This window comes from Heptranchias perlo, chromosome 12 (genome assembly GCF_035084215.1).
Source record: "Heptranchias perlo isolate sHepPer1 chromosome 12, sHepPer1.hap1, whole genome shotgun sequence".
NCBI classification, from domain to species: Eukaryota; Metazoa; Chordata; class Chondrichthyes; order Hexanchiformes; family Hexanchidae; genus Heptranchias; species Heptranchias perlo.
In genome coordinates, this window is record NC_090336.1 from 27667211 (window position 1) to 27679916 (window position 12706).

The following is a 12706-nucleotide window of genomic DNA, read 5'->3' on the forward strand; positions in this document are numbered from 1 at the left end:
TGGCCACCTCGTAATTAGCTTAATTGATCTTTTTTGCTCAATAGCAGAAACCACCCAAAGTTCAGTTAAATCCATATTACCAATATACAAACATTATTTATGCACAATTGTTTTCCCTTCTCCCCCTTTCCTGAAGGCATCAACTTTTGCTGACTACAGCTCCATGGGCACTGGGTGTCCTCCAGTATCATGCCCAAGTGACCATTATTAATGTGAGTGTCGGGACCGAGCTGGAGAAATCAAGCCAGTCCTGATCCCGACATCCACACGTATTTCTGCCAGTCGGGATACTGGACCAGAAGAGGAAATTCTCGCCAATTTTCCCTCACCATAACCCAGAAGTGCTGAAGCCCGTTGTAGCACCCCTTCCACCACAAGATTAGTTAATTCAGCACAGATCAAGGATCGAGCCTAGGACCGTTCTGGTCTATATAAGTCAACTACCTATTTCGTTAAGCAGCTGAGCCATTCCTCAATCGGGGTGCGGTTGGAAAGCTTTTTTTTTTAACTGCCTGCTGTTTTTTATTTGGCTGTAAATTAAAGTAATCAGACTCAGAAACACCCTCTCTCCCTCCACCCACACCATTACTTTAGTGTGAAATTTACCCTGCAGATTTTCCTGCCCCTCCCCCATCACATCAATACAAGCAGTTCATCAGATATTGTTTGTGTGCATTACACTGGCAGGGTGTGATCCCCTGATTTACGCTTTCTCTGTTTCTAGGTGTATACCACTGCATTCTTTTAAAATGACTAATTTCACAAACTTAAAATCCTCAGGAGGGACTGTCATCTATCAGCTACTGAACTAACAACTAGGGTCATCCATGTATTACCTGTAATACTATATGAGGTGCATATTATGAAATGGATGATAAATTCAGAGATGTAATATGATGTTATTAAAAGTAAATTCAGACAAATTATTCAGGGGATTCAGGAGCTGCTTTAGCCCCCAGCGACTTTGGATTGTCACTAGCCCTTCATTTATTCTGTTTGTGAACTAAGCAATGAGATAACAGTATGTATATTAAAGAATGTGAGTGTCTTTGGAAATGAAGTGAGTTGGAGAGTCTGGGGGGATGCTGCAGTCACAGAATATTGCGATTGTTGAGGACAAGTGCAGTGATATGGTAGCTTGATATGTTCAGGGTGGAGTTGATATCAATTAAACCACATGCGATATTTAAATCCGTCTCTTCAGGCCTTGGGATTTTCTGAGTAGAAATGACAGGGTATATTTTCCAATCGGTGAAGTTCAGGTACAAATGTTAAGCGTGCTTGTACTACATTCCACTGTGTACTATTTTTAGGCAGGCATTATTTTGTTTAAAAGAATACCTTGATATGTCTATTGAGATTAGTATTAAGGTATGCAAGTTTGGAAATGATTTTATCAGGGATTAAATTTTTCAAAAATCTGTAATAAAGTAGTGATAATTAAACCTACAAAATAGTAATTATTGCAGTAATTATAGCAGATTGCACATGTCACAGGAATGACATAATTGCTATATTATATAAATTGTAGTGGGTTTGGTGAGAGTTTTCTGTGATTCAGTTTAGTAACAAAATTTGGTGGTTTGATGGCTACCATTATGCTTTGCAAAATTTGTGGTGAAAGCTCTGGGATAAGAGGGGATTCATTAGTAGAGACATAATGATCCCAAAATAACTATAATCATTCAATTTTGGATACATTGGATACAGTCGTTGCCACATGCAATCTGGAGGGACATCTTACAGCTTTGGAATGGGTCACCTTAGTGGAATCCAAAATTGATAGTGCCTCACTGAATGGTGACGGCCTCCTGCGCATGTTACATGGAGCAATTCCCATGACGACGGTCGTAAGGAGTCCATGGCCACACTTCGCCCTCCCCACATGTTCTCTGTGTTGAAATATAACATCTGGAGGTCGGCGGCCTCAATTAGGCAAAAATAAGAGGGAATATAATGATAGTAAAAACTATTTATTTGTATAACGCTGTCATTTTTTGAGATTTTTATGTATTGGCCTACAAGGGATTTTGGAGTTTATTTTGTTTTATGATGTTTCTACAAAGTTAAATTCAGTTCACAGGGGGTTAACTTAAAGGAATGCAAAAGCTATCTGGGATATTTTCTAGGGCAAATTAGCTGAAAAACTAGCCATTTTAGAATTGTGTTTCATGCAAACCATATCAGTTTGAGACAATGGGTTGGGGAGTCGTTAGCACAGTTCCGACCAGATGTCCCACTGAAGGCCTTGGCCGAGACCAGGGCCATTAGCAGGTAAATGTTGCAAGCAAAATGGAGTGACAGGAAACCACTACAAAGCCCTCCCCTTTCATAGGGGCACCTTAGGGCCGTTATTGCTGCTTCCTGGAGCCTACTATCACCTTCCCCATGGTGGCTCTGAGAAATGGCAATAACACAGGCAAACAGGAAGGAAATCAACAAGAGGCCAAGGCACCCCCCACCCCCCCGCCTCCCCACTACCATCATTTACAGGCAGCGGATGAGAAAGGAGAGGCTAGCGGCAGATCAGCAGGGGTGAGGGGAGGGAAGTGGTCAGATAGTGAGACATTTACCTTCATTCTCCGCCACTAGCCCACCCAGTTTTGTGTGGCATCATGGAAAATAATTCAGCCCAATAACTCAAACAGGAACTGCGATTGAACAGTAATAACTGTGACTCTGTCTGCACTAGTAAGGGATTAGTAGGCTGAGGCTTAATTCCTTCAAATCAATCTGTTTTTTTTTGAGTAGATTATGGACATTCCTTCCTGCAGAATTAGAAGTGATTTTAAGAAACTCACAGGAAAATTAAAATTACATTGCAAGTATCTGAAAATAAGTAAATGGCAGATTCATCACATTGTCACATACTCCAACTCATTCTTTCCCAGTATCACAAATAATAGAACTCATTACCTCTCTGTCTTCCCTTCCCCATACAATCTACAAGCTTTTAAAACTCAAGGTTGGCATTACGTAAGCACTATTTCTTGATTTACTTCATCTTCTCTCCTATTCTTTTCAATCTTTGCACTATGGGCCTTAGGCCTTCACCTAGGTTTATCAAAAAAAAAAATCCCTGCCCTTCTTAAACAGCAATTATTGAACCATGGCATTAATTTGCAATTGTTAAAAAAACAAACACACTTCAGCAACAAAGAGCAGATATTGCACGAGTTAGGGCTTGTAAATGTATTTAGCCTAACACAGCCCTGTCATATGGTGATCTGAATTTTCCAATATATCCCATCTATTTTGACAAATTTTCGAGAGGCCACAAGACAGTTGGTGTGCGAAATGTTAAAATGTTACACTGGTACAGTAGGGAGGGATCCTTCTGTGACTGAGGCTGAGGCACATTGTTAGGGCAGCGTAGAGGAAGTTTTACCCTGCATCTAACCTGTATTGTATCGGGCCTGAGAGGATTTGATACTGATATCCGTCTGAAAAAGAAAGTGTGCCATTTCCGAGTACTAACATCCCTTGCCTTCATGGTAAACAAATTTGAAAAATATTCTATCCCATTTGTATAAAATTCAATGAAAATTCACATATCTCTAGTCACAATTTCATCACATTTTACCCCTTGTGGAAAGCTGCCATTTCTCTCTCTCACACCCAGCACTGTTCCCGTAACATACATTATGGGTGCGGCCTGAGTATGTTCTGGACCTGTTGCACTGATTTACCCAGGATTGTGCCCTTTGAGCATCCAGGATATTGATTCAGAGGTGCTGAGGCAAGGATAAGTCTACCCCCCTTGGTGCTTCTGGTATCTGTGTCCATTTTCATCAAATATTGGGAAAGATTACAGATATTATTTTCTGCTCAATTAGAAGTGATTTTAAGAAACTCACAGGAATCTTTAAATTGCATTGCAAGTATCTGAAAATAAGTAAACGGCAGATTCATCGCAGTGTCACCTACTCCAACTCATTCTTTCCCAGGTTGACAAATAATGGAACTCTTTACCTCCCTCAGTCTCCCTTTCCCCCTACAATCCTCAAGCTTTTAAAAGCCAAAGTTGGCATCATCTAAGCACTATTTCTTGAATTATTTCATCTTCTCTCCAACTCTTTTCGACCTTTGCACTATGGGCCTTGGGCCTTCACCTAGGTTTCTCAGTAAAGAAAAATTCCTGACATTTCTAAACAGCAATTCTTATTTAAATACTTTATAAAGTGTTTAATTTTCACCGTGCTATCCTAATACACGGCTGAACATATCCTACCATTTTTTTTTGTCTTCAAGGCTTTTCCTACATTATTCTCTCTCAGCTTGTTAGTGACCAGTTTTTCCTATTTTCCCTCTTGTTTCTATTTTCCTGTAAAAGTACAGGGATTCCTATAGATCTGGGAGTGCTGATAATGCCACTGCTGCTCAAAAAGGTAGGTTAAAGGGACATTGTCTTTATTAATAAGTATTTGGCAAATGTTTTTTTTCTTTTTGTGAAGGGCAGAACAGCTGTGTGTCATTTTTGCTCGAATGGGATCATGCACATGTGATAAAATGCTTTTTGGCGTGATTTTCATCATTTTGCCATTTATTTCTTTAAATTCATGAGATATTGGCCCCGATATTAGTGGGGAGGCAGGATGGCAGCGGGGGGCGATTGGGCGCGTGGGTAACCCGCCCAATAAAATCTGTCCATTCCCCACGTGATCACGATTCAATTGGTGCCGCTTAACGTGGCTTCAGGGTTTGCCGTCCGAAAGCTGCGCAGCGGGCGGACTGCACACCCGCATCACAGGCTGTCAGCTGGAGGAGGTCTATTTAAAGGGGCAGTCCTCCAATGGCTGCTCCTGGAACAAACACCCACACAGCACAATGCAGCAGCAAAGGGGAAAGGCTGCTCCTAGATTTAGTGATGCCTCACTCCAGGTGCTACTGGATGGGGTGAGGAGGAGGAGGGATGTCTTCTACCCGGGGGACGGGAGGAAGTGGCCTGACTCTGCCACCAAGAAGTCCTGGCTCGAGGTGGCAGAGGAGGTCACCAGCAGCAGCAACATCTCCCGCACCTGGATCCAGTGCAGGAAGCGCTTCAATGACCGAACTAGGTCAGCAAAAGTGAGTACACTTACTCATTCTCCTACATTCCGTCTTCCACATCAACGTCCCCACCCCACAACTCATTCTGCACTGCCAACACTTCTCTGTCACATCACTCCTCACACCCACTCAAAACTCATCCTCAACTTACCTGCACTTCCTCAGCACTTCCTCACCTCCCCATTACTCACTCCACCATTACCACTCAACCCAATCCTCATACAATGTCATGGCTCTGTCTTATACTCACCCTCTGATGCATCTCTTTCACGGTCAGCCTCACCCAAACCAATGCATTCATCGGTTGGCCACGTCACCATCACTCACTCATGCGTCTGTACTTTCTCCCCTTATAGGTGAAGAGAGCTCAGAATGGACGGGAGGGGGCAAGGACCGGAGGGGGGCCACAACAGATAGTCGTCCTCACAGAGGCGGAGCAGAAGGCACTGGGGCTGAGCCGCACCCTCGAGTGCCTGTCCGTCGGGGACGCCGAGACTGGCACCCGACAAACGTCTGGTGACATAACTTTAACATTCAGCACACACAATATGAATTGATGTTAACATGCCTTGCCATCTTCAGCACCTCAGTATGCTCATCGCAACATGACACATCTGTGATCATGCTTAATATTGCCTTCTGTTCTCTTACAGGGCCTTCACCGACCGCTGTGACGGCGGAGGGCAATTCCTCAGAGGACCTGCCAGCCTCTGAGGGGGCACCGTCACATCTGAGCGAGCCATCCACCAGCGCAGATACTCACACCTTGGTGGGTCCCATTCCACAGTTAGTTGGGGTCGCACATGGTGAGTTACCACGCACATGTGGATACAAGCAGACACTGGTGGCAGGGGCAGCTGTGGAGAGTCCGCGTCGGTGGGAGCACTCCTCTCTAGGCTCTGCTCAGCTGGACACAGATGCTGAATCCTCGGGGCCATCCTTTAAAAGGAGAATGATCGAGGGGCAGCGGCACATTTGCGAGGTACTGGAACAGGTGCCACGCGCACTCTCCACAATAGTACAGAGGATGGAGGAGTCCAACTCCTGCTTGAGTGGAATGGTGGCACAGTTCTGGGAGGGAATCTCTGAGATACTGTCACAGGGACGTGAGCAACTCTCTGAGATAGTGTCCCAGGTAAGTGCGGGAATGTCTGCGATGGAGGGAAGGCTAACCTCCGTGGAGCTTCAAGCACGGCTCATAAATGAGTCCATTCAGGCCCTGACAACGGCTGTTCGGACTCAGGGTGAACAACATTCTGCCGCCTTAAACTGACAGGCAGATACGCTAGCACTGGCCTTACAAGGCTTCACACATGTCCTCCAAACTGTTGTCCAGCAAAATGGTAGGAGTGGTGTGGGCCTGGCCCAGGGGAGGGACGATGGCGAAAGGGGATATGGAAGTAGAGACGCCACTCAAAGCGTCCCCCCACGTCTCACTTGTTGCCCCCCTCTCAACCAGTACCCGCAATGCTGCCTCCTCTCCAGGTGGCTGAGTCTGCCCCTGCAGTCTTTGGAGGGGCCCTCACGGGCACCAAAACCCAGAGGGCACAGGTCCAAAGCATCTAATCCCTCAGGGCATGAACAAGAGCAACCTGCCACTACCTCTGCTGCAGCCTCAGGGGATGCACTACGTCGAAGTAGTCGGAAGCGAAAGGCGAAGGTTTTGTAAGCACGAAGGGGATGCACAAGGGTTGGTCATGTTTTTTATTTATATTTGCTTTTTGTTAAACTCACATTAAATATTATTATTGTCACCACTACTGCCACGTCTTGGCCATGCTTGACTGGCTTCTGTAACCACGCACTTTCATGACGTTCATCATGAACGCCCACACTTGATGCCACCCATTGGGTCACTCTACAGTGGACGTATTTGTAGTTGCAGGACTGTTTTGTGCAGGGAGGGGTGGGGGTGCTGGTGTGGCCGCTGCTCTATCCAGGTGGTGAAGACTGGACTCTTCACACTGTCTGATGTTAAGAAAACTGTTCACATATCAGTGACTACCTGGCCTCACAAGCAGCCAGGTGAGCCGCTGTCCTGCCCATTGGATGTTCCTGCTCCTCCTCCCCCTCCTCCTCCTCCTCCTCCTCAATGTGGGTAGCAGATGTGGATGGGGCCTCCTCAGGTGGCACCCCTGTCTGTTGTGCCATGTTGTGCAGGGCACAACAGATGACTATAATGCGTCCCACTCTATCTGGTGCGTATTGAAGTGCTCCCCCAGAATGATCAAGGCACCTGAAGCGCATCTTGAGCAGCCCTATAGCTTAATTGTAGACCTGGTAGCGATGTGGCTGTTGTTATATCGATGTTGTTGCACAGTGGTTCCTCAGAGTGTCATGTGTTCAGGGGGTATCCCTTGTCCCCGAGGAGCCAGCCCTTACGGGTGTTTGGTGCGTGGAAGAGGGGCGGGATGTTGGACTCCCGGAGGATGAAGGAATCATGGCAGCTGCCGGGGTATCTGGCGCACACATGAAGGAATCTCTTGTGGTGGTCACAAATGAGCTGAGTGTTGATGGAGTGATAGCCCTTCCTGTTGATGAACAGTCCTGGCTCGTGTGGAGGTGCTCTTATTGCTGTATGGGTGCAATCAATTACACCCTGCAACCCGTGGGAAGCCAGCCAGAGCGTGGAATCCCACCGCCCTCTCCGTCTGGCTGAGGTCATCCATGGGGAAGTTGACGTAGTGCGAGGCCCTGCGAAACAAGCCATCGGTGACCTGCCTTATCCATTTGTGTGCAGGCGACTGAGAGACCACGGCGATGTCCCCGGTGGCACCCTGGAATGATCCGGAGGCGAAGAAGTTGAGGGCAGTGGTGACTTTGACAGGTAAGGAGATGCTGCTCGGCCCAGCCGGGAGCAGCTCAGCATGAAGGAGGCTGCAGATGTCTGCGACTACCTGGCGAGTGACTCTGAGCCTTCGTACGCACTGCTCCTCAGAGAGGTCCAGGAAGCTGAGCCTCGGTCTGTAGACCCTGTTGTGAGGGTAGTGCCTCCTGTGATGTCGCTCCCTCTGTTATCGCCCTCCATGCTCTTGTGCAGGTGCCTGTGGTGCAGCACTGTGTTGTGCAGCTCCACGTGGCGGAGGTGGACGCCATGCCTGGCCAGGCTGGTGATGTTGCTCGTCCTCGGATGAAGTGGTGAATGCAGCAATGGAGCCCCCCCCCCATCCTGACCGTGTGAGTTTGAGGGGGTCCGCAAAGTAGGTAAATGTGTTTGAACAGCAGAGTTTTGGGTGGAAAGTAAGAATTTTGAGTGAAAACACAAAGGTCTTGCAGCCAAAACTGAAGTGATAGAGTGCCCTGCTGCAATAAATGACGTTTTCTCCCCACCTGACAAATTAGCATTTGCATCTCCCACTGGCTGCTGGCTGAAACACGTCTGTCGCAACAGGGAGAGTTTCCCACAGTACGGGAAACACGCTGAGGATGCTGCAAAATCGCACCCCTGCCAAAACGTCTAGTCAATCAAATAGTTCAAGTACCTCAACTATCGGAGAAACTATGCAAATTATCATCCCGCCGGCTTTAATTGCCGGTGGGACTCCCATATTCGGGAGGCGCACGCGCACCCAGACGGGTCACTGGGGCACCCGGAAGTCAGCAGGTTGGAGCCGGGCTCCGAACCCGCTCGGCATCTTAGCAATTTTCGGAGCACTCCCCCCCCCCCCCCACCCGCCCAACCCTGCCCTCACGCACCCGCTCCGTCACCCGAAAATCAGCCCCATTATCTCAAGTCTCCTTTTCCATTCATATTTTACTGTTAAAAGCACCTGATAACATAACCAGGCACTTCATCTGAGCGGTCAGGTAGTGCTTATATTGGCACTGGACTCAATGAAAGTAGTGAAATTGAATCTACATATTCAGTCGAACAGCATCCCCTCCCCTTTATTTTCACTTTTTTGTCTCCATATACACACCATGAATGAGGAAGCAAACAATAGAAAATAATGGTTTTTCTCATTCTCTAATTTTGTCTGCTCCAGAAGGCATTGATTCCTTGCTGGGCTAAGGTTTCTCTGGTACTTTATTGAAGTGGACACTTTTTTGTGTGAGAACCTGTTAGTGAGTGTCAGCAAGCAATTCAACTGTGGAATGCATCACAGCTGAACCCAATCTTCTCCTCGCCTGACACCCACACATATGCACTTCCCAGCAGGGGTCACTAGCTGGCAATTGAAAGTGGGAATCCTAGATGATTTTCCCCTCCCTGATTCAGGAATGCTGAGGCTAATAGCACCTCTAACAATGCCTTGGCTAAGGTCAGCTAATTCATCACAGACTTTGGGATTGACCCTGGAATCTGCTGGTCTGTATGACAACAATTAAATATTTGCAAACTTGTTTTCACTGAAATAAAAACAGAAAATTTTGGAAGCTCATAGCGGGTCAGCACTGAACTCCAGACAATTCAAATAGATAGCACCCTAAAATCTTTGGACCTACTGCGGGATCTATGGAGGAAGGGTGGTGTATGAGGCAGGGTGAACTCGCAAATTCGGGCAGGACCCAGGAAGGTGGATCTTCTCTCTGCCCCAAACATGGCCTCTAACGACAGAAGAGCAGGACCAAGGGAAGGGACTTCCCACATTGGAAGTTTCCACACGCTTGCCTTCCCTTCTGCCCAGCAATCTCGACACCAGGATGAACCCAGCGTACAGGTCGCTGAACTGGCATAAGTGGAACCACTGGAGTTTCCAGACCAGGGCAACGGCTGGAAAGCCCCCAGTAATCCTCATTCCAGTGTTTGGGTCAACTATCCTATAAAGGGGGGGGGGTCAATCCCTCTAGTTTTTCAGCACTTCTGGGGGGGCTGCCAGTGGCCATGTAAGCAACCATCCAATGCCACTTTTCCCACTGCTCACTCCTCTAGTGAATGCCCACCAAAAAAATGTAAATTTGATGAAGTCACCCTTAACCCAGATACTCCAGCAAGTTCAGGAAAAGAGGTGAGTGACACCTGCTCCACCTAACTTACACTGGTTGAGTGGAGCCAAGGCTTTTCTAGGCCATAACATCAGCAGAGCAGTAAACAGAAGCACATTTTGTAAGTTCTCAAATACACATTTTAAATTTTCAAATCAGAGAAAATGTCTGACAAGATGCCTGTGACAAAAATGAAGCATTTTGTCTAAGATTTAGTATGGTATTGGCTTCTTCAATTCCATGACAGAAAAAAAAAACAACTTCATAAAAAAAGATCAGGTAAATCTGTCTGATCCATAAGCCTGTCCATTCCAGGCAAACAATTTTGTGGCCAAGTACACCTGCCCCTCCAGGCAAAAAAATAAAATAAATCCAAGGTAAATTTTGGAAAAAAATCTGGGAAACTCATCTCCAATCCCCTAAGGGAACCAAGCAAGCTCCAAGAGCCCGCAATGACTCACAGGTATCATTATTCCCAGCTACGCTGCAACTCTCCCACTATAACTTTATCCTGCTCTCTAAGGAGCTTGTCCAGCTCCATTTTGAAGAACTGCAGAGAATGCATATTCACCACGTGTTTCAGATATCTGTTCCAGTGTAAAATAACTCTATGGAAAGAAATATGTCCTAACATCTAAATTAACTCTTTGCCTACGTACTTTACATGTATGGACCCTAGATCACCCATCCCTATCCATCTCAAATAATCTATCCAATTGGACCGAATCTAATACCTTCATCGTTTTAAAAACCTCACTCATTTTATCTCCTAGCTTTCATTTCTCTCATGAAAATAGATCCAACTCATTGAGCCTATTCTGATAACTAAGAGCCCTAAGACTGGATATAATTTTGGTCACTCTCCTCTGTATCTTCTCCAGGACCTCAATATCCAGGGCCTCAATATTTGGGGATCAAAACTGGACACAATATTCCAAGTGTATCCATATCAATGCCTTGTATAGCCTAAATATAGTATTCTTCGATCCTAGCAAACTCTATTTGCCTTCCCAATGGCCTCATCTGCTTTTAGACCCTCAACGATTTATCAAATATGAACTTCAGGCCCTTTGTCTGCTCCATCATATTTAGCAGGTATCCTGTATTGCATATATACCCAGTGGGCTTTCTAGATCGAAATGCATGATTCTGCTCTTTTCCACAAAAGGGCACATTCCCTAACTTACCTCAATCAGCCTGTGACCTATTTATTTTCAGTTCCCATGCATTTTAGTATCCTCTGCAAACTTATGAATACTTCTATTAATACTCTCATCCAAATCATTTGTAAAGATTATGAACAGCAATGATCCCAACATAGCTTTCCACAGGACTCTACTCGTGACTTGGAACCTTGCAGATCTACTCACTTTGATAATGACCCTCTGGATTTCCTATCCAGCATATCTGACTGCCAACCCCACAGGATGAAATCTTTTCTAATGTTTGTTAAGTAAATATGCACATGAAGTACATTTACCTGTATTGTGTGTAAAGCATTTTCTACTAAAATTAGTGCATGTGGCTAAAATGGTGTCGTCGTAGCCACACCTGTGGTTAGTCAACGATTTCTATTAGGCAACACTGCTTTAAAATTCAACTTATAATCACACTTTTATTCGATTTCCATGCCTCTGCTGAAGCAAGAATTCAGGTATTACAATTGGCCTTAATCCCCCAGGGTTCCCATTTCTGATTGCTGACCGCTGACCCCTACTGGAAAGTGTGTGTGTAGACATTGGTAAGATTCAGGCCCAGCTGTGACGCCTGTCAGCACACACTGTCAAGGTTCACACAAGTCATCCCCTACAATTTACCTTATCTGCTATGCTATCTGGAGCAACAAAAGTGGATAAAATTGGACTAAGCTAGTGCTACAATTAGCATCAGTGCTCCTGGACTAGAGAGGGGAAAAATCAGCAGGATTTCCACTCCCGATCATTATTCACAACCCTGCTAGAAAGCGTATGTTCTTGGACGTTGAGAGAGGGCTGCAGTGTGGTGCCCTCCATGATCAAATAGCACACCGACACCAATAAAGTTCACAAATAAGGAATGGCCAAATGGGCAAGATACTGGAGGGCAGCCGGTGCCCGTGTAATTGTACACCAGTCAAACAGAAAGGGAGAAAACCGAAGGGTGAAAACAGAAAAAGAACATGACAAAGCACAGAGAACTACCAGCTTACAATATAACATCGCCCTTAACTACTATTGAAAATACAGAGACATTTCAGCTGCTCTGTTACTCAGCAGTTAAGTGAAGTGGTAAACAAAGTTTGATGTGACTCTCACCTCCTTTCCTGGGAGAATGTGAGACAGTCGGGACCTCACCAGCCTGATCCGAATTTGATCCTTGCCCTCCTAACTCGCTGCTGCTTGCTCCTTCATTATTTTTGGTGTTTTAGTCTGTGTGTTCCTTATGGAAATCACTGGTTGTAAAAGACGCCAAACTGGCTTTTCTTCTCGTGATATGAAGAAACCTGATGCACAGAGCTGGACACACCCAAAGTACGAAAATGCACCTGCACCAGAGAGGGAACACCCACATCCAGAAAGTATGCAGACCGTTTGGAATTCCTCACCCTGCCTCCACAGCAGGTCAGTGGAAAAATCCCATCAAGCCTTTTACTATACTTGGAAGAGGAACTTCTGCATTTTGCCTGGACACAAATGTTCTTCAAACAACATACAGAGTTTAAAATCAATCTGTAGAACCCACTGGTGTTTTA

The 12706-nt window shown here is 45.8% G+C and overlaps 1 protein-coding gene across 1 annotated transcript in view; it reads right to left on the reverse strand.

The window, feature by feature from the left end:
• syt8 (synaptotagmin VIII) overlaps positions 1 to 12470 on the reverse strand; it is an 86341-nt gene extending 73871 nt beyond the window's left edge. The window contains exon 1 of the mRNA XM_067993498.1: positions 12270 to 12470. The gene's annotated coding sequence lies outside the window, so the exon portion shown is untranslated. The remainder of the gene's footprint in view (positions 1 to 12269) is intronic.
• Between the last annotated feature and the right edge of the window lie 236 nt (positions 12471 to 12706).